The sequence below is a fragment of the Hypanus sabinus genome, chromosome 21 (assembly GCF_030144855.1).
Source record: "Hypanus sabinus isolate sHypSab1 chromosome 21, sHypSab1.hap1, whole genome shotgun sequence".
NCBI classification, from domain to species: Eukaryota; Metazoa; Chordata; class Chondrichthyes; order Myliobatiformes; family Dasyatidae; genus Hypanus; species Hypanus sabinus.
Window position 1 is genome coordinate 45,722,480 of NC_082726.1, and position 22,848 is coordinate 45,745,327.

At 41.9% G+C, this 22,848-nt stretch overlaps 1 long non-coding RNA gene across 1 annotated transcript in view; it reads left to right on the forward strand.

Moving 5' to 3' along the window:
• Window positions 1-16,991, forward strand: part of LOC132379007 (uncharacterized) — a 43,435-nt gene extending 26,444 nt beyond the window's left edge. Inside the window, exon 3 of the long non-coding RNA XR_009507263.1 lies at window positions 15,204-16,991. This is a non-coding gene — a long non-coding RNA (uncharacterized LOC132379007). The remainder of the gene's footprint in view (window positions 1-15,203) is intronic.
• The last annotated feature ends 5,857 nt before the right edge of the window (window positions 16,992-22,848 follow it).

Here is a 22,848-nt window from a genome sequence, read left to right on the forward strand (position 1 = left end):
TGAGCGAACTTGACAAACATGATTATATTATATTATTCGATTATTGTCTCTAACATCTTGGCAAAATAGAGTGATGAACTATAGCCTATAGTTCCCCGCTTTCTCTATTCTTCCCTTTTGATCAAGGGTGTCAGTTAGACACTTTTTCTCATCTTATGGTACCCCCATATAATTTAGCACGTTTTCTACCAAAATGCCCACAATCTGTTCAGCAGCTTCCTTTAAATCTGGTGATTTGCTGCCCTGAAAACTGTGTACTTCTCCAACACCTTTAACCTCTGTGACCTTGAATTTATGTTATTTGAAATAGAGTCATAGTGTCATAAAGCACAACAGCGCAGAAGCAGACCCTTTGGCCCATCTAGCCCTTACTGAACTGTTATTCTATCTAGTTCCATTGGCCTACATCTGCACATATAAGATCACTGGCCCTCTAGTAAATGGGGAGCCGGGACATCAGTCTGAGTAGATGGGCACGTGGGAGAGAATGAGGTATAGGGAAATAAGCAAATAGGTGGAGGGAATGGGATTGATGGGGTTGCACTGACAGCCTACATTGACTCAATGGCTGCATAAAGTGCCATATTTATGCACACACACTGGCCATTTTACCAGGAACGTCCTGTACCTAACAAAGAGGCCTCTGAGTGTACGATCATGTCTTCTGCTGCAGTAGCCCATCCACACTTCAAGGCCTGACATGTTGTGCATTCAGAGATGCTCTTCTGCACACCACTTTTGTAATGTGTGGTTATTTGAGTTACCATTGCCTTTCTGTTAGCAAGAACCAATCTTGCAATTCTCATCTGACCACTCTCATTAACAAGGCATTTTTGCCCAGAGAACTGCCGCTCACTGGGTGTTATTTCTTTACACCATTCCCTGTAAACTCTAGGGACTGTTGTGTGTGAAGATCCCAGAAGATCAGCAGTTTCTGAGATACTCAAACCACCCTGTCCGGTAGCAACAATTACTCATTGTCAAAGTCAATTAGATCGCATTTATTCACCTTTTCTAAAGTTCGGTCTGAACAACATCTTGACCATGACTGTGTGTATGCATTGAGCTGCTGTCGCATGATTGGCTGATTAGATATTTGCATTAGCAAGCAGGTGTACAGGTGTACCTAATAAAGTGGCCACTGAGGGTATGTTGTGTCCATTCTGTGGGTTTAGTGAGCAGCACTCGTGCAATTGAGTCCCAAAAGCTGATAGATGAGGCCTCCCTTCAGAAAACTGGGCACATAAGTCAGTACTGCTTCTCCATTGCAGTATGAAGGGGGTGCTGAACCCTGATGTCTGTCAAATGAGGCGTTAGGCTTGTGCTCCGATTGTTCTTTCAGATAGGTGAGATCACATGGTACTACTTTAAAGAACAGAAAGGGAATTTGCCCTGATGGCTTTGTCAATAGATTCCCTTGATCAGTATCATAAAAAAATGATGAAGGCTCTCGGCCCGAAATGTCGACTGTACTTTTTCCCGTAATGCTTCCTGGCCTGCTGAGTTCCTCCTGTTTTTTATGAGTATAAACTGATTATCTATTTGTTTACAGTTTGCTACTTGTGGGACACTACTGGATGTTATTTGGTTGTTTCATTTCTTCCAGTTGGTTGATGACAGTATGCCAAAAGGGGATTGGTATTGGTTTATTATAGTCACATGTACCAAGATACAGTGAAAAACTTGTCTTCTATACTCTTTATTTAGATGAAATCACTACACAATGCATTCAGCTAGAATGAGGTAAAATAATAACAATGCAGAATAAAGTATAAAAGCTGCCAGAAAAGTGCAGTGCAGGTAAACAATAAAATGGAAGATCATAATGAGGTTGATTGTGAGCTCAAGTGTCCATTTTATCATACAAGAGGTCCATTCACGAGTCTGATTACACTGGAATAGAAGAAGCAATGTCCAGGTAATTGAAAAAATGCAGGTCTTTCTGCAATTGATAATTGTGTGGTTGAGATGTTGAACCCACAGTTGAATGTACAAGCACAGGTTTGCTCTAAGTTTGGGCAGTGGCAAAATGCATGCTTTCGTATCCACTCTGCGTCAGTTTTGTACTTAAATTAGTTGAAGAAATGACAGGATGTGAAAATATGTCAGGAGGAGCACCTCACATACTATTCAAATTAAAAAGAAAGTTTGACAAGCTTAACTGGCTGACAGCAAAGCTTATTGTTTCATCCAGCAGTGGAGTTTAGCCACTTAAAATATCCCAGCTCAACCTTTTGAGTTTGAAGATGATTGTAACGTAGCAGAGAGATGGTTAGAATGGAAGCAGGGAGAGCGAGAGGAGTGAACGATACTGTACTTCAGATTCCAGAGATGAATTTCTTCAGTAGATGAGCCATATGGAATGGATGCTGTAAAGGTGGAACTGGTGCAGCCAGTCATTCAGAATCAAGGTTATGAATCAACATAGTGACAGACTCCAGCTGTGTTTAATCTGTCATGGATTTCAGAGCAAATTACGATCTGTGAATCATGAATATTGTGTGTGTGTGTGTGTGTGTGTGTGTGTGTGTGTGTGTGTCCCAGTTTGCAAACACAGATACACATGCCTTTGTCTTTACACATAACCTGCGCAGATGCAGGATGTGTACGCAAAAAGCCAGGACTGACAGGGACATAAAGTATAATTTTCCATTCCTGCTGCTGTGTTTGCTCTTGAAAATAGCTGTGTAAGTGCATAGGTTTGTATTCAGAGGTTAATGAAACACCAGTGCCCAGGAAAAAGAAGTTTACAAAAAGTGGCGCATACAGCCCAGTACTTCATAGGTTAAGCCTTCCCCAACATTGAACGCATTTACAAAGAGCTCTGACACAAGAAATCAGCATCCATGATAAAGAACCCCCACCATCTAGGCCATACTTTCTTCTCACCGCTATATTTGGGCAGGAGGAACAGGAGCCTTAGATCCTACAGCACCAGTTTCAGAAACAGTTACTACTCTTCAGCCATCAGGCTCCTGAACCAGCATGGATAATTTCACTCAGATCAATACTGAACTGACTTCACAACCTGTAGACCTACAGTTTTGTTACTGTAAAGCATAAGGCTAATTGAAAGGAAAAAGAGGGTAGTTCAGGACAACAGTCTCAGTTTTGTTTTTAATTTAAGCAAGGCATGCGTGTATGACATGATGGCATGATAGAAACATAGTAACATAGAAAACCTACAGCACAATTCAGGCCTTTCAGCTCACAAACCTGTGCCGAAAATGTCCTTACCTTTGAAATTACCTAGCATTACCCATAGCCCCCTATGTTTCTAAGCTCCATGTACCTATACAGGAGTCTCTTAAAGGACCCTACCGTATCAGCCTCCACAACCGTTGCTGGCAGCCCATTCCACACAATCACCATTCTCTGTGTAAAAAACTTATCCCTGACATCTCCTCTGTACCTGCTTCCAAGTGCCTTAAAACTGTGCCCTCTTGTGCTAGCCATTTCAGCCCTGGGAAAAAGCCTCTGACTATCCACACGATCAATGTCTCTCATCATCTTACACACCTCTATCAGGACACCTGGTCTGCTGTGTTCCACCAGCATTTTGTGTGTGTCCCATGATTGATGAAGGCCAATGCACCGTATGCCTTCTTAACCACAGATTTAACCTGTGCAGCAGCTTTGAGTGTCATATGGACTCAGACCCCAAGATCACTCTAATCCTCCACACTGCCAAGAGTCTTACCATTATTGCTATATTCTGTCATCATATTTGATCTACCAAAATGAACCACTTCACACTTATCTGGGTTGAACTCCATCTGCCAATTCTCAGCCCAGTTTTGCATCCTATCAATGTCCTGCTGAAACTTCTGATAGGCACTATCCACAGTACCCCCAAACTTTGTGTCATCTGAAAATTTACAAACCGATTCCTCCACTTCCTCATCCAGGTCATTTATAAAAATCATGAAGAGTAGGGGTCCCAGAACAGATCCCTGAGGCACACCACTGGTCACCGACCTCCATACAGAATATGACCCGTCTACAACCACTCTTTGCCTTCTGTGGGCAAGCCAGTTCTGGATCCACAAAGCAATGTCCCCTTGGATCCCATGCCTCCTTACTTGCTCAATAAGCCTTGCATTGGGTTATTTATCAAATGCCTTGCTGAAATCCATATAACTACACCTACTGCTCTTTCTTCATCTATGTGCTTAGTCACATCTTCAAAAAATTCAATCAGGCTCATAAGGCATGACCTGCCTTTGACAAAGCCATGCTGACTATTCCTAATCATATTATGTCTCTCCAAATGTTAATAAATCCTGCCTCTCAGGATCTTCTCCATCAACTTACCAGGCACTGAAGTCTGTAATTTCCTGGGTTATCTGTACTCCCTTTCTTGAATAAGGGAACAACATCCGCAACCCTCCAATCCTCCAGAACCTCTCCCGTCCCCATTGATGATGCAAAGATCATTGCCAGAGGTTCAGAAATCTCCTTCCCCACCTCCCACAGTAATTAGGGGTACATCTCATCTGGCCCTGGTGACTTATCCAACTTGTTGCTTTCGAAAAGCTCCAGCACATCCTCTTTCTTAATATCTACATACTCAAGATTTTCAGTCCACTGTAAATCATCTTTACAATCACCAAGATCCTTTTCTGTAGTGAATACTGAAGCAAAGTATTCATTAAGTACCTGTACTATCTCCTCTGTTCCATACACACTTTCTCACTGTCACACTTGATTGATCCTATTCTCTCTTGTCTTATCTTCTCATGGCCCCTTCTGGTTCTCCTAATTTCATTCTTAAGCTCCTTCCTGCTAGCCTTACAATTTTCTAGATCTCTATCATTACCTAATTTTTGAACCTTTCGTAAGCTTTTCTTCTTGACTAGATTTACTTTGTACGCTATGGTATCTGTATCCTCTCATCCTTTCTTGTCTCATTGGAACGTACCTATGCAGAACTCCACGCAAATATCCCCTGAACATTTGCCACATTTCTTCCGATAATTTTCCTGAGAACGTCTGTTCCCAATTTATGCTTCCAAGTTCCTGCCTGATAGCCTCATATTTCCCCTTACTCCAATTAAATGCTTTCCAAACTTGTCTGTTCCTATCCCACTGAAAAGCTATGGTAAAGGAGATAGAATTGTGATCATATCTCCAAAATGGTCTCCCACTGAGAGATCTGACACCTGACCAGGTTCATTTCCCAATACCAGATCAAATACAGCCTCTCCTCTTGCAGTCTTATCTACATATTGTGTCAAGAAACCTTACTGAACATACCTAACAAACTACACCCCATCTAAACCCATCACTCTAGGGACATGCCAATTGATATTTGGGAAATTAAAATCTCCCACCACCACAACCCTTTTATTATTATACCGTTCCAGAATCTGTCTCTCTATCTGCTCCTCGATGTCCCTGTTACTACTGAGTGGTCTATAAAAACACCCAATAGAGTTATTGATCCCTTCCTGTTCCTAACTTCCACCCACAGAGACTTCATAGACAATTCCTCCGTGTCTTCCTCCTTTTCTGCAGCCGTGACACAATCTCTGATCAGCAGTGCCATGCCACCACCTCTTTAGCCTCCCTCCCTGTCCTTTCTGAAACATCTAAAGCCTGGTACTTGAAGTAACCATTCCTGCCCCTGAGCCATCCAAGTCTCTGTAATGGCCACCACATCATATCTCCAAGTACTGACCCACGCTCTAAGCTCATCTGCTCTGTTCATAATACTGCTTGCATTAAAATAGACACATCTCAAACCATTGGTCTGAGTGTGTCCCTTCTCTATCACCTGCCTATCCTCCCTCTCACACTTTCTCCAAGCTTTAATGCATGCCATTCACATACAACCCATTATATAAACAACAAAGAATGCTTAATCAAACAACATATTTACAAAATTACTCAAATATTATTGAAATATTAAATACACAAAACTCACTTTCAAGGACTATGGTTATGTAGTAGTTAGCACATCACTTTTACAGTACAGGCGACCTGGGTTCATTTCCCACTGCTGCCTGTAAGGAATTTGTATGTTCTCCCTGTTACTCTGTGGGATTCCTCCAGGTTTCCCAGCATCCTCTTACAGTCCAAAGATGTACCGGTAAATAAATAAAGTGTTCAGCATGTTAAATGATTATTCCCTCTGCCGCCAGCACACACCTTGACTGCAGTGTGTACGGTCCGCAGCATTTAGTGAAGTTTATTTGACTTCACTTCCCACAGTTGACATCTTCACTCGGGGGTTCCCAAGCTGGGGTCAACGGATCCCTCGGTTAATGGTCAGGCTCCAAGTCATAAAAAAGGTACGGAAGATCTCAAGGGCAGCAAGTGCATCGGATTGCTGCCTTTTGCAAATTCCCCTTCAAACTTAGCATTATCCTTATTTGGAAGCTCAGTTTAAATCATGGAAAACTCTACACAACAACACGGTGGGAGCACCTTCTCCAGAAGGACTGTAGTGATTCACGATTCAAGAAGGGTTCACTATTGTCTTCTGGAGGGCAACTGCAGCAACTAACTAATGCTGACCTTATCAATGTTACTTGTATCCCATGAGGAAGTTGAAAATAACTGAAAGAGGAAATGATTGATTTGAGTAGCATTGTTCAATAAACATTGTTCTCTTATGTATTATTCTGGCTTCAGAAGCCCGAATCAATGTGATCTGACTCCACCAATACCATTGATGAATGAAATGCCTGAATTTCTATTGAGCCGTTCATGCTATTCCAGGATATTTTTTCTGCCGGTGAAATATTTCTTAGTGTGGTCACTTTTGTGATGAAGAAAATACGTGCAGAGATCCCATAAACATCAAAATGAAAGGTGGCCAGATATATATCATTATTGACAGAGTGATGAATAAAGTCCAGGATACAAGTGAAATGCTCTCCTGCAGTTTTTCTAAACACATAGACAGGGATAGTTTTGGTGCAATGTTTTTCTGAAATGCAGCTCCTTGAGCAATACGTTGTTTCCTCCTGGGTAGTTTGTTGTGTTAGGGGACCTAGAACTTACTTTGGTTTATCCAAGAATGTGATACACTGAACCACAGTTGATGCCAAGGTCCAAGTGAGAGAGCTTTCCATTTTGAGTCCGCCCCTGTAAAGCAAGCATTACTTTTGTGGCTCACATGGAAGCAGCTATACATCATTTATAGATGTGTCCATTAAGTTATCTTATTGAAAGGTATGCAATTCTTAAGGAGGTTGATGTGGCAGATGTCAGTCTGATTGTAAGAAGACAGCCATTCAGAACAGGATTAAGAAGTTTCTTTGCCTGACTTTAGCATCCTGGTTGCTGGGGAGGCATGTGCCCATCATGGGCATGAGCCTCCCCAGCACCCAGGATATCTTCAAGGAACGATGCCTCAAAAAGTGGCATCCAGCACTAAAAACCCCCATCACCCAGGGCATGCCCTCTTCTCATTGCCACCATCAGGAGAGAGGTAGTCAAGCCTGAAGGCACACACCCAGCGATTCAGGAACAGCTTCTTCCCCTCTGCCATCAGATTTCTGAATGGACAATGAATCCATGAACTTTTCCTCATTTTTCCTCTCTTTTTGCACTACTTATTTAATTTAACATTTTACACATATATACACTTCTTACTGTAATTTACACCATTCATTATTAAGTGTTGCAATGTACTGCTACCACATAGCAACAAATTTCATGACATATTCCAGTGATATTAAACCTTATTCTGATTCTGTTCTGGATCTTTGGAATTGTCTTCCGATTTACTTTACTTGATTGTCACCAAACAATTGGTACTAGAGCGTACAATCATCAGAGCAATATTTGATTCTGTGCTTCGTGCTCCCTGAAGTACAAATCGAAGTAACTATAATAAAAATTTAAATTATAAATCATAATTAGAAAATAGAAAAGGGGAAGTAAGGTAGTGCAAGTCAGTTCCGGATAGTTGGAAGGTACGGCCCAGATCTGGGTCAGGATCTGTTCAGCAGTCTTATCACAGTTGGAAAGAAGCTGTTCCCAAATCTGGCCGTACGAATCTTCAAGCTCCTGAACCTTCTCCCAGAGGGAAGTGGGACAAAAAGTGTGTTGGCTGGGTGGGTCATGTCCTTGATTATCCTGGCAGCACTGCTCCGACAGCGTGCGGTGTAAAGTGAGTCCAAGGATGGAAGATTGGTTTGTGTGATGTGCTGGGCTAAGTTCACCATCTTCTGCAGCTTCTTCCAGTCTTGGACAGGACAACTTCCATACCAGGTTGTGATGCACCCTAGAAGAATGTTTTCTACGGTGTATCTATAAAAATTAATGATGGTTTTAGGGGACAGGCCAAATTTCTTCAGCTTTCTCAGGAAGTAAAGGCGCTGGTGGGCCTTCTTGGCAGTGGACTGTGCTTGGTTAGACCAAGTTAGGTCATTTGTGATATTCACCCTGAGGAACTTAAAGCTTTTGACTTGTTCCACCTGTGCATCACTGCTGTAGATGGGGTCGTGTGGTCCACTACTCCTTCTGAAGTCAACAACCAATTCCTTTGTCTTGCTGATGTTGAGGGATAGGTTATTGTCTTCGCACCATGCCACCGGGTTCTTAATTTCCTCTCTGTACTCAGACTCATCATTACCCAAGATACGGCCTACAACTGTGGTGTCATCAGCAAACTTATATATTGAGTTCGATGGAAACTTGGCTACACAATCATGGGTGTACAGTGAGTACAGCAGGGGGCTGAGCACACAGCCTTGTGGGGCACTGGTGTTCAGAGTGATTGTAGAGGAGAGCTTGTCCCCTATTTTTACAGCCTGGGTCTTGTCTGTGAGGAAGTTGAAGATCCAGCTGCAGATCTGAGTGCTAAGATCCAGGTTCTGGAGCTTAGGAATCAGTTTATTTGGAATGATGGTATTAAAGGCAGAGCTGTAGTCAATGAAAAGGAGCCTTACATATGCGTCTCTATTCTCCAGGTGTTCTAAGGAGGAATGTAGTGCCAGAGAGGTGGCATCTGCCGTTGACCTGTTGCTCCGGTAGGTGAATTGCAAAGCGTTGAGGTTGACCGGTAGGTTATGGTTGATGTGTGCCTTAACCAATCGCTTGAAGCACTTCATAGCAATTGATGTCAGAGCCACAGGTCGATAATCATTCAGGCATGCCACCTTGCTTTTCTGAATGAAATAGACCTCTTAAATAGACCAATTAACTAAGTATATACAGGAGCAAGATACAATAAGCTGGAGGAACTTACTGTGGTTTGCTCCAGATTGCAACATCTCAGTCCCTTGTGTCTCCTGGGTGTATATTCAACATTAAGATTTCAGATATTAAGTAAGTGAAGAGATACCGGGTTAGTGCAGCTATCTGGCAGTGAGGTAACATTGAATATCAGAGATGACAGAGACTAAAGGATGACACCAGGGCTCAAAAGAATGACACCTATTTGAAGTAATCAATTTACTTCAAAAAAGCACACCTAGAGCTTTCACATGTGTTTGACATTTCTAAAGGTTGTGTTAAGGATGATAGAAATGTCAGACATTTTTCTGAGGAGAAAATACAGAACAGAATAAGAAAACATTGATTAATTTTCAGAACTTTCTAAGTTTGATTTTGATAAACCAGACGTTTTAATCTTGCAGGTTGATTTTAAATATGTTATTGGCTATTAATTGATATCTCTACAATTATTTTAGGCCTTAGTGACGCTTGAGTTCACTGATAATCTAATAACTCATGATTAGCATTTATGAGGTTTCTGTCAGCCTCTGGTTAAAAGGAAAACTGCAAATATGAAGCTCAGATTTAAAGCAGCAAATGTTTGAAATAGCAGATCCCTCTGTGATTAGGAAGAGACAAAATGAAAAAAAAGATTCATGGCCTGAGGGAAAGAAAAACATCTGAATAATGCCTGATGTTAGAGAGTTGAACCTTGTTGGAGAAATAATGAGGGATAAGCACATGATGCTATTATTTCACAAGTCTGCTGGGGATTCAAAGCTGAGGGATGTGTGGCAAGTTGCAAATCTCCAGAACCTGCTGCACGAGCATCATCACGTCATTTATAAGAACTTGCTGGGTTTGCTCATTAATTGTCCATTAAATGCTGCAGGAAGTTCGGGCAGGTAATTAATGACATGAATAACACCGTAACAGTGTGATAGATGCTTCGATGATGCCAATGAACCACTTGGTCATGAAAAGACAGCTTAAACTGTCTGGTCTTACACATCCATGTGGCAGAATTTTTCTTAAGGTTAACTTTTTCCTCCTCTTTGATTACTTTGTGGATGTGATTTCATTCTTTTTTTCCCTCGTGTCGGTCCTTCCTTTATTTAATTTTAACCCCTGTATTTCATTGGTTAGGAAGTCATCATTGATTAGGAAGTCACTTTCAGCCCTGGTTCTGTCCCAGAGGTCTATTTCATTCAGTGCTTTGTTGTTAATTTTAATTCCAATTAGGGAATCTCAGATTTCTTTTCAAGCTGCAAGATGCAGATTGAAGTTATCATTTACATAATGTACTGGTTGGTCCAGAAATGATTACCTACTGGACTGTAAGGCTTGTGGATGTCAAACTATTTAAACAGAGGCATATTATCAGTGAGAAAGGCGTATTCTACCCCACTTCTGCACAATGAACCAAACTCCCAGAATGACTGTCGACATTGAGTGACCATTTCCAAATGGAAACTCACCTGCACCAGCATATAAGTCACAACTCTGTTAAGAGTTGCGCATTCAGATGGAGATGAAACATGAAAGTTTTTACTGCTCATGCATATGAAGGATGTAAGAGAGAAAGTCAATTCAATTCAATTCAAGAGTAGGTCAGACACTGGGTACCCTGTTGTAAGTGACTGTTGGATAAGGGAAGGGTTGGAGTTCGTATTTTTTCATATTTTCCTTGTAGCTTAGCTTTCCTATCCTTTCTAGTATTTTATATAACTTTCTATAGACATGTAATTGTTCAGTGATTTTTTTTTAGTAACTATGGTACAGTTGTTTCTGTATCTTTTTAGAAGCTTCTCGGTTTTCTGTAGAAGGTGTTACACCACTTGAATCTGGCTATTTTATAGGTTTATTGTTATTACTGGAAAGTTGCTATCTCCTGTCTGAGTATGAGATGACCACAGTTACGTTTTCCTTTGTTTGTTCTTCGTTGTTGTAACACTTGATAAAATGCCCATAAACAACAAGTATTATGTCTCATTCTTGACTTCTGAAGAACATTTGGATCACAAAATTACCAGGATTCAACATGTCATACCTTCTGAGACTGCACAGCAGTTTCTATCTGTAGATGTCACGGTTTAGGAGCATGATAGAATACGCGCATGATAGAATACGCTTTGCTTGTCTAAGCATGTATAGTTCTCACAGCACACAAGAAGCTACCCACTTGATCAGCACCCCAATGTTGGAGTCAGGCAGCATCTGTGGAGGGAAGCGGTTGAGGTAGAAGGGAGATAGCCAAATCAAAGAGGTGAGTGAAGGGGGCAGAGTAAGAGTTACTCCAGCAAGTGATAGGTGCACCCAGGTTAGGGAAGAATGGGAATTACACCAGAAGCCAGGGGTTGATAGATGGAAGTGCTAAAGGGCTGTAGATGACGGAATCTGATCGGAGAGGAAGGTGAAGTATGGAAGCAGAGGAAGGAGGAGGAAAGGGATGATGGGAATAGTGGGGGAGGGGAGCCATTGGGGGGATGGGCAGATGGACAGCATGGATGAGAGGAAAGAGACAGTGTGATCAGGGCTGGGTAGATCAGGAGGAGGGAGAAAAGGGACAGGGGGTGAGCAGTTTGCTAGAAGTCCATGCTACTGGGTTGTAGATGGAACATAAGGTGCTGTTTGTGCAGCTTGCATTTCTCCTTGTCTTTGCAGTAGAGGATGCAAAGCACATACATGCCAGTGTGGGATTGAAATGGCCAAAACCTGGGAGTTGCCGATGGAGTGTAGGTGCCCAGCTGGTCCCTGGATCTGCCTGCCTTTATTGTTGGCAGTCTGTGTTCCAAAGCCACCTGGGTACCACTTCCTAACTCTTCCTCCACTGCATTGGGGTCATCAGTTTCATTAATTGTGCTACCACCTTCCACCTTTCAGCCCACCCTCAGAATTACCTGGACCTCCTCTGGCATCTCTCTCCCCTTTCAGGATCTCTGTCTTCAACGGGGCAGCATCTATCACAGGATCACTGACACCCACAGTGACCATTGTAGTGGAAAAAACTAATTCAAAATCAAAACTAAACAATTGCCGCTAGCCTGTCACACCCTCAGCTTCAATGAACTGATTGTTCCAAAGAGTCAAATTCCTTATTTCAATCCTTTATTAGCAATTGGCAAATGTTCTATCTTGAAGCAATATTAAGTGGTCAGTAAGGATATGACCTCCGCCTACAAACTGCCATGAAACAAACATGAATACACAACTTATTCCCTTCACTTATACCATGTCCCCACTGAAGAGACTAGTTACCATAGTAAACTTAATATGCACGCACCACAGAACACAAAGTTCCTACAATGATGATTACACCTCCTCTCAAGCTGCCACCTGAATGCATGTCGTTCCTTTTCTCAGTTCCTCTGACTTTGCTGCACCTGTTCTCAAGATCAGGCTTTCCACTCCAGGACAAATGAGATGTCGTTTTAAAGCAAATGGGATTCACCCCCCCCCCCCCCCACCACCACTGTTATTGATTGAGCCCACACCTGCATCTCCTCTATTTACCACACTCCACTTTTACCCCACTAACCCTGCGTACAGAGTAGGGATAGAGTTCCCCTTGTCCTTACCTACTACCCCACCAACCTACATATCCAGAATATCATTCTTCACAACTTCCACCAGCTACAGCGTGATCCCACCACCAATCATATCTTGCTCTCACCACCCCTTTCTGCTTTCCTCAGGAATCATTGTCTTTGTGGCTCCCTGATCCATTCATCCCTCTGTAGCCACCCCCAGGCTCCCTGTAACCATAGGGAGTGTAACACCTATCCCTCCTCTCTCACCACCATCCAGGGCATGAAACTGCCTTTTCAGGTCAGGCAATTATTCACATGTGTCTCCTCTAGCCTTATTTATTATATCTGGTGCTCCTGATATGGTCTCCGCAACCTTGGTTAGTCTGGAAGTAGATTGGGTGACTGACTTTGGCTTGATCTCTTCTTTGAAACAGTATAATGGGATCTTTTAACACAAGAGATTCTGCAGATGCTGGAACTCCAGAGCAAGTCAGCTAGCATCAATGGAGAGGAATAAACAGTCAATATTTCGGGCTGCAGTCCTTCATCAGGACAAGGATGGAAGGGGGAAGCAGCCAAATTAAGAAATTGGAGGGGAGGGGAAGGAGTATAAGCTGGCTGGTGCTAGGTGAGGGAGAGCAGTGAGAGATGGTCTCATGAACTCACGTCAATGAGAAGATTTAAATTTCTTCAGGGTAGGCATACCTCAAAGAGACTTCACAGTGGGATCTTTTGAATCCATTTTAGCAAGCATTCTGTCTTCCTGTCATTCTGTCTCTAGCAAGCATTTTGAATCCATTTTAGCAAGCATTTGTCTAGAAGACAAAATACAGGCAATTTTGAGTGATTGTTTCAAATTAATTTGTATTGATTGAGCAGCAGGTATTTCTGCCTGGACAGTGGACATTTTTGGTGTAGATCACCTGAATGCCAGCACAGAAAGCAATGTTTTAATCCCACGGTTCCAGGCTTGATTAAGTATCTGACAATGAAGCAAAATGTTCTGCTCCATTTGACTAGCCATTCCCTGCCTTAAGAGCATCTTGTTGCATCATTTAAACACCAATGCTATGTGTGTCTGAACGAGGACATATTTGAATAATTCAGTAGGCACAATCAAAAATACACAGGAATTCATTTAATTTGTTTCATGAATATATTAATAAATGCATTAGTTGTGATTATTTATTAAACATATTAGCACTGCCGAAATAGGAAGATGTCTGACAACAGGCAAGAATTTCCAAAAGTATTGACTTGAGTTGTTGGGGTAACAAAAATTCCTTCTGTGATTAAGTTGTAATTTCCAATGTGCAATTTACCATGTATTGAACCATGAGTGGTTTAATTTAACGTGAGCGTAGATTAAATCCACTCTGAGCACAGTGGTGAGGTATAATATGCAGCTTTTAAAAGTACAGATGGGGAGTTAATGCAAGCACTGAACTGTGACTGATGAGACAATTACTTTTTCCTTAGTAGAACACAGATGATTCAGGCCCTACACGACACATTAAAAACAGCCAAGAAGATACCAACCAATGTGCCTCTCAAAATGTTTTGTTTACCATCGGCTGTTTCTGAATCAGGGTTAAGAGAATCTAATTTAAGACCGAAAAACCCATCCTAAGTCTCCAACTTGGTTTCTGAGATTAGTAGGTTTGACTAATAGTAAATAGGTAATCCTCTCAACTCAATAAACAAGTTTACCAAGCCTTATTACAAAGGAATAATAATACATATCAGAACATAGAACATTACAGAACAGTGCAGGCCCTTCAGTCCATGATGTTGTGCTAACTTTTTAACCATCCTAAGATCAATCTAACCCTCCATTTTTTCTAACATCCATGTATCTAAGTGTTTCTTAAACGTCCCTAATTTATCTGCTTCTACCATCACCCCGGCAGTGTGTTCCATCACTCTCTGTGTAAAAAAACTGCAAAATTATATCCTAATATAGAAGATGCTGAGGGTTTTCAGAAGGCTAATATGGGCCACGTTAACTGCTCTGCAGGGCACACAGGGTCACACACCCTGTCTTGTGCGAGTTGCTTCTCCCTTTCCTGAGTCTATGGTCACATCAGCCTTATTCAGTGTGTCTATTCTCAAGATTGTACCTTCATTGTTTGGGCACACCCAGAAACCTACAGGAAGCTGCACTCCCTCAGTCTCAAGCACCTGGGGCTGACTTCTCTCTTCCCTTATTGTTTCATCTTCTGCGTTGGTAATGTAAGTTGCCTCTCCAGTCATGGGCAAGGCTAAATCAGTTATCAACACAGATGATCCTGTGCCCACTAACATTTCACATTGCTGGCCCCCTAATACACCTCTTGTGTACATCTGTGAATGACCTCCACTGGCAACAGAGGCTGCCGTCAGCCGTTTGCCTGACCTCATCTGGTCTATAATCTGGTCAGCAGCCAAAGCAGAAAGAGAGGGTGCTGCTGTGGGTTGTATCTCAGTTTGGTGAGTGATTCACACACTTTCCTCTCTTTACAGGACAGACACTGCATCCAACCATGGCCTGAGAGGCCACGCCTGTAACAAATCGTCTCCTTTACCCTCTTGACGAAGGGACTTGGCCCGAAACGTCGACAGCGCTTCTCCCTATAGATGCTGCCTGGCCTGCTGCATTCCACCAGCATTTTGTGTGTGTTGTTTGAATTTCCAGCATCTGCAGATTTCCTCGTGTTTGTCCTTTACTCTCCTATGTCTATTCCAGCAGTTCGTTGCTAAAGGCCCTGATTGCTGGCACACAAAACAAGTTCTCTGTGATGTCACAGCAGCTACATTCACTACAGCCACTTTATGACTTCCCCTCCCCATCCTCCGGTCTATCTCACTGGCCCCTGACACTATCACTGAGTAGATTGATCCCAGCACTATCCCCAAATCTAAAACTTCCTGTTGGGCTGAGCTCAGGCCTTCCTTCAGCATCTTCAGGAAGACTGACCCATCCCTCTCCGGATTTACCAACCCTGAATACTCTTCATACACTCGCTGTTTACGCTCTGCATATTGCATGGCTGGCTCTTCAGCTCTCCGAATCACTGACATTATCGTTCTCCAGTTACTCTCACCTTCCTCCTGTCGCTGTCTCACTTTTGCTTTGAAGAAGTGATACCTCTCTTCATTGCTGGCATTCCTGGGGGCTGCCCATGCACCATCCTGGATTCCCTGTCTGACATATCCCCTGGGCACTTTGCTCTTACCAACACATCTTTAGGGTGCACCTGGTGAATCTGAACCATTTCCTTGAGCTTGAGCCAGAATTCTGTATTCCTACTGATGACCTTAAGTGAGGGCAGCTCTGACAAAATGCTCTACTCTGCTGTGGGGTGAAGGGCTTATGGATGGTTGTAATCATGATCAAAAGGGCTCACTCGGGTCATCAGAGTTCTTGACCTGAAATTGCTTGACCTCAATAGGTGCCTTCCTGACAGATATATCAGGATAAAACCTCTCCCTGAAATATCTCCACACTAATTCCCACACTATGCAAAACATAAATGACGGGTACAAGTTAAACAGTACACACTTAAAATCGCCAATCTTTTCAAAGATAAGATCAAGATTTTATTACACATGGTACATTTAGAGTCCTTAGAATATTTCAAGGGATAACATAAAAATGAAACAAAAATCTGGACTTGTGGCCAACCACTCAACCTCTTAAGCTTCACTGCCATTTAATAAGATCACAGGAGAATTAATTGTAACCTCAGCTCTGCATTCCAACTTTCCGATGATAACATTTCACCCCTTGTTAATTAATATCTGCCTTAAAATATTTAAAAGCTCTGCTTCCACCACCCTTGAGGAAGAGAACTCCAAACATTGATAACCCTCGGTGAGAAAGAGATTCATATAATCTCTGCCTTAAATGTCTGGCCCCTTGTTGGGGCACTTTTGGAGTTAGCACATATAACAAATATCTTCAGTAACTGACTTCAGCCACCAATCTCCAAATGTTAAATGTAGATTAAATTTGAAACGCAGCTCTGAACAACAGATTCCCAAGAACTGTGAATCACAGTTAAATGGAAGAGCAGACAATGCTGATTTAAATGTAGTGTGGGTGCGAAGAGGGAGGTGTGATGGTTGTATGTAATTCAAAGGAAGCTTTGTGCATGCATTGTAAATATGGAATTGTCCTGAATTGTTCTTTAATCTTCAGCATATAAAATGTTGTGTAGTATTGGCTCAATGTGTCCTTTTACCTCTGAAAGGTGTCTCGATCTGATGCCTGCTCTGTCTTATTTTGTCGAATAAAGAGACTGCTTCATATCTGCCAGCACTTCTCCCTAGTGACTTCGTTCATACGACAATATTTGGGGACTGGTCCAGGATGCCTTTGTGACCCAATTTGTGGCCAGTAATCTCAGCAGTGTAAGTGGGTGAGTACAGCTAAAATTAGCACTCACACTTGGACCTGTTCAGGTCGGTGGCTACAAAATCGAAAGGTATCACAAACATGGCAGAGAGCTGAACTGGTAAATATAAAAGTTGTGTGTGTGCGCATGCAATGTGTGTTTATGTAAGGGACAAAACTTTGTGTGTTAATTTGGTGAGACAGGGCCACAGTAAGAGATGACTATCTTTCTATCTTTCTTTTCAGTTAGTCCTGACGAAGGGTCTCGGGCCGAAACAACGACAGTGCTTCTCCTTATAGATGCTGCCTGGCCTGCTGTGTTCCACCAGCATTTTGTGTGTGTTGCTTGAATTTCCAGCATCTGCAGATTTCCTTATGTAGCTCTGTAACCTCTTTTAACAACCTCTAATCTTTCCAGAAGCACTGCACAGCCAATGCAGTGTAATAGTGATTATAAAGAAGGGAACTTAGAAGACAATTTGTGGGAAGCAAGGTCCCACAAAGGGCAAGAGATCATAAGTAGGTCTCTTTTCGGTGATGGAGTTGAGCATCTAATATTAGTAAGAATGTAAGGACACAAGAAAATAGGAGCAGGAATAGGCCACTTGATTTCTCAAGCCTGCCTCTTAAATATGATCCTAGCTGGCTTGCCCCCATCCTCTCCCTCTTCTGTGCCACTTCCCCAGAACTCTGAACTCCTTAAACTTCCTTTTTAAAAAAACCTGCATTTACCTCCTCTTGGAACACCAGAGTTAAATCCCTTCTCTTATCCAATAAATATCCTTCAGCCAAAATCCTTCAAAGCAGATTGCCTGCTCATTGTAGGAGCTCACTGCATACAAATCAGCAGAAATTTCCTGCACCATAACAATGACTGCACTTTACATGTATTTTCCTGGTTGTAAAGCACTTGGTGAAAGTCTCTGTACAGATGCAAGCCTTCCTTGAATCAGCTGAAAGGATATTAAAGATGCGACAGGTTATATGTTCCTCGTGGGTATACTGTGAGCTTGAGGAAATTCCTGTGAATAACTTTCACTGGGCTGAGTTTATCTCTTCTCAGAGGAGAGCTTGGTTGTTCCCTCTGCCACTGTACCTTCTATTTCTGCAGCATAAGAAGGGCAGTGACTCCCTGCTGCTACCTTTAGTGAGTGTCCAATCCCCACTTGAAATGTTAGCAGTTTGCCTGGCAATTACTTTCAGCTTTTGCTGGCCTTGGGGGTTATTCACCGTGCCTGTCATCAGGCACGAATGCATCCACTACTGGCTGAACGAAACTCATTTGCAAAGCTTCCAGAAGCAAATCTGAGGGTCGGATGAAAAGTGAGATGACCCACCTTTTCAAGTTATTGTGTAAAATCAGGACATACCCTTAACATTCATCTTCTTTCTGTAATTACTAATTCTTGTATTGAAATGTCCAACTAAACTCATTACCCCTTAAAAAAACATAGTCATTTTTTCAGGTTATGAAAAGAACTATAAATAAATATTCTTAATAATAACATAATTTAATTGTAAAATTCCCGCTGCTTGGGGTACTGGTGAATCCCAGTTGCTATAAAAGGATTCAGCTGCTGAATATAGATGCGAATTTGTGGGTGAATGGAAATCCAAACTGAAATGCACTGCAAATAATTTTTAAAAAAAGCATAATCTGATAATTTAGCTGTCTGTATCATTAAATGCTCCCCATGGATAATTCAAGAGACAGCCTGGAATTAATGCTTTTTTCCCAGTCTTTTTGTGGATAGTCTACTATCAAGGCTGAAAAACTGTGCATAATTAATTCACAGGTCCAATCTCCTTAATGGTAGGCACAGTGTTTTGAAGAATTCCCAAAAAGGCTGGCTGTGACTAGCAGACCCTGTAGTATAATGCAACAATATATTAAGTGTCTGGGGCTTGGTAATAACATTCCAGGAGTGAATGCTGACACTGGGGAAAAGCTTGGAGATGAAAACATATCATCTTATATTTTCACGGCATCACAAATTGCTCCCGATGGATGATGAGCAGAATTGCACTGAGTAAACACGGCAGACGTTTTCTGTGATTAAAGCCAAGGCTGCAAGTTATATTGTGCGCAGCTAACAATGGGGAATTGGTGAATGGTAATTGTGAAGTTCTGAAGGGATTTTCTTGTCGGCAGACTTCAGCTGCAATAATATTCAAAACGATTACCTCCATTCAAATATCCACGCTAAAAATACACCACTTCCACCACTCGGTGAATGTTGCATCAGTGCTAGCCTTCCGTAAGATGGACTATATTTATTCACGAATGTGTCTTTGATGACCTTTCCTGAAGCCCTGATCTTTACTAATTAGGGCACTCGACAAATGCAAAAATCAGAATCAGGTTGAATATCACCACCATTTGTCGTGAAATTTGTTGTCTTTGCAGCAGCAGTTCAATGCAATACATAATAATAGAGAAAAATCCTGTGAATTACAGTAGATATGTATATAATAGTTAAACTGAATAAGTAGTACAACATAGAAATAAAAAAGATGTGAGTTAGTTTTCATTGGCTCAATGCCCATTCAGAAATCAGATGGCAGAGGGGAAGAAGCTATTGCTGAATCATTGAGTGTGTGCCTTCAGGCTTCTGTACCTCCTTCCTGATGGTAGCAATGAGAACAAGGCATAATCTGGGTGATGGGTGATGCAAGTTCTCTCTATCACATCCAGACTTGAAGATACAGTGAAATATTTAAGAAGAACCTGAGGAGAAACTTCTTCAGTGAGCTGTCCGAGGAAGTGGCGGATGGGGGTTCAACTTCAATGTTTAAGAGCAGTTTGGATAAGTACATTGATTGGAAGGGTATGGAGGGCTATAGTCCAGGTTCAGGTTAATGGGTAGAGGCAGAATAACAGTTCAACATGGTCTAGATGGACTGAAGGGCCTGCTTATTTACTGTAGTGCTCTATGATTCTATGACTGTATCTTGTTGTTACCTCATTGTCCTTTGGTTAGTCTTTGGTGTCACTTTTGTGTGTTGGTGGAGGCCTTACCTCACAGTACCAGAGATCTGGGTTCAAATCCAACTTCAGACCTTGTGACTGTGGAGTTTGCATGTTCTCCCTGTGACCATGTTGCTTTCATCTGGGTGCTCTGCTTTCCTCCTGCACCCTAAAGATGCGTGAGCTAGTAGGTTGGTTGGCTGCTAGTGCATGGTTGAGTTTTTGAATCCAGTAGGAGATGACGAAAATGTGAGCTGAATAGAAAAAAATTAATGTAGGGTTAGTACAAATGGGTGGTTGATGGGCCTGTTCCTATGCAGTATCTGTCTATGACAATGGAACTCTACGATGGGAGAGCCTTCAACAGAAAGAAAGGCTCTAAAAGATGGCAGTCACATTCTTCTGAAAGAATGGCTAGCAAATATCAACCTTTGCAATGGTTGTCCCATTCCATAAATAAACTTAAAAAATAGATGAATTCTGAATGTAGTCTGGTGATTTTACGTTGGTTTAGCAGTCCAAAGTGTTCTTGATTTACATCTCTACCACATTCATTAAAGCCAAATTTCAAGAATTGTGTCCACTAAAAACTGAATGAATTCAGCAAATATACACCCTCCATGTGTTGCCTTTTCCATTTCAATATATGCACCTGCAAGCTCCTCTCCAGATTTTTAATACCCATCTGAATAGCACAGCCTCCGTGTAATATTTTATCACCCTATAGCTCTGTAGATTCTACAGTTCTTAGATCATAAGATATACAGTGCCTATAAAAAGTATTCACTCCCCTCGGAAGTTTTCATGGTTTATTGTTTTAGAACTTTGAATTACAGTAGATTTAATTTGACTTTTTTTGACATTGATCAACAGAAAGACTAATGTCAAAGTGAAAACAGATCTCTACAAAGTGATCTAAATTAACTGCAAATATAAACCACAAGATAATTGATTGCAGAAGTACTCTCCTCCTTTAATATGACATACCAAATCATCACTGATGTAGCCAGTTGGTTTTAGAAGTTACATAATTAGTTAACTGAAGATCTGTTTTTGGATACCTGTGTGCAGACAAGGTGTTTGTAGTAAAAATACACCTGTATCTGGAAGATCCAAATGTGGGTGACTCATTATCCTGGTAAAAACTACACCATGAAAACAAAATAACACTCCAAGCAACTCTGCGAAAAGGTTATTGAAAAGCAAAAGTCAGGAGATGAATACAAGAAAATTTCCATGTCACTGAATATCCCTTGGAGTACAGTTAAGCCAATCATGAAGGAATGGAAAGAATATGGCACAAATGTAAATTTGCCTAGAGCAGACTGTCCTTAAAAACTGAATGACTGGGGACCAGTGAGGGAGGCTACCAAGAGACCTATGACAGCTCTGGGGGAGTCGCAAGCTTCAGTGGCTGAGATGGGAGAGACTGCATACAACAACTATTGCCTGGGAGCTTCAGCATTTGCAGCTTTATGGGAGAGTGGCAAAGAGATAGCTACTGTTGAAAAAACACACATGAAGTCTTGGCTAGAGTTTGTCAGAAGACATGTGGGAGACTCAAGTCAGTTGGAAGAAGGTTCTATGTTTTGATGAAACCAAAATTGAGCTTTTGGCCATCAGAATAAACACTATGTATGGTGTAAGCTAAACACCACACATCATCAAAAACACACCATCCCTACCATTAAACACGGTGGCGGCTGCTTCATGCTATGAGGATGCTTCACTGCTGCAGGCCCTGGAAGTTTGTAACAGTAGAGGGTAAAATGAATGCAGCAAAATTCTGGGAAATCCTGGATTAAAACCTGATGCAGTCTGCAGGAGTTCTGTGACTTGGGAGAAGATTTGTCTTCTAGCAAGCCAATGACCCCAAGCATAAAGCAAGCCTCACAGCAACGGCATAAAAACAACTAAGTTAATGTACTGCAGTGGTCAAGTAAGAGCCCAGACCTCAACCCAACCAAGAATTTGTGGCTGGACTTGAACAGGGCTGTTCACTCATGATCCCCATACAATCTGACAGAGCTTCCGCAGTTCTGTAATGAAGAATGGGGAATGCTATGACTTTGCCTCTGTAGTCCTCTGTGGCAAAAAAATTCAACAGATTCACCACTCTCTGGCTGAAGAAATTCCTCTTCCATTTCAAAGGGGCATCCATTTATTCTGAGGCTGCACCCTAAGAACTTGAGACTCTTCTAATGGAAACATCCTGTCTAAGCCAACTCTGTCCAGGCCTTTCAGAATCTGGTTGATTTCAATGAGGTACTTTCTCATCCCTTTGAACTCTATTGAGCTGTGGCCCAGAGCCATCAAACTCTCCTTCTATACTGAGCCTTTCATTCCTGGGATTATTCTTGTAAATCTCCCCAGGACCCTCTGCACGGTCAGCCTGCTCTTCCTTAGATACAATATTCCAAATGTTGTCTGACTAACACCTTATAAAGCTTCAGCAATACATCTTTGTTTTTATGTTGTATTCCTCTTGAAATGAATGTTCACACTACATTTGCCTTCCTTACTACTGACTTCACCAGCATATTAACCTTAAGGGAATTTTGAACTAGGGCTCCTAAATCCCTTTGTTCCCCCTAATTTTCTGAATTTTATGCCTATTTCAAAAATAGTGTACACCTATATTCTTTCTACCAAAGTGCATAACCCCTCAATTCCCTGTGCTGTATTTCATCTGCCACTTCTTTGGCTCCTCTTCCAACCTGTTCAAATCTTTCTGCAGTCTCTCTACCTCAGCATCACTACCTGTGCCTCTACCTATCTTGTGATGGCCGTGATGTCTTCTTTCG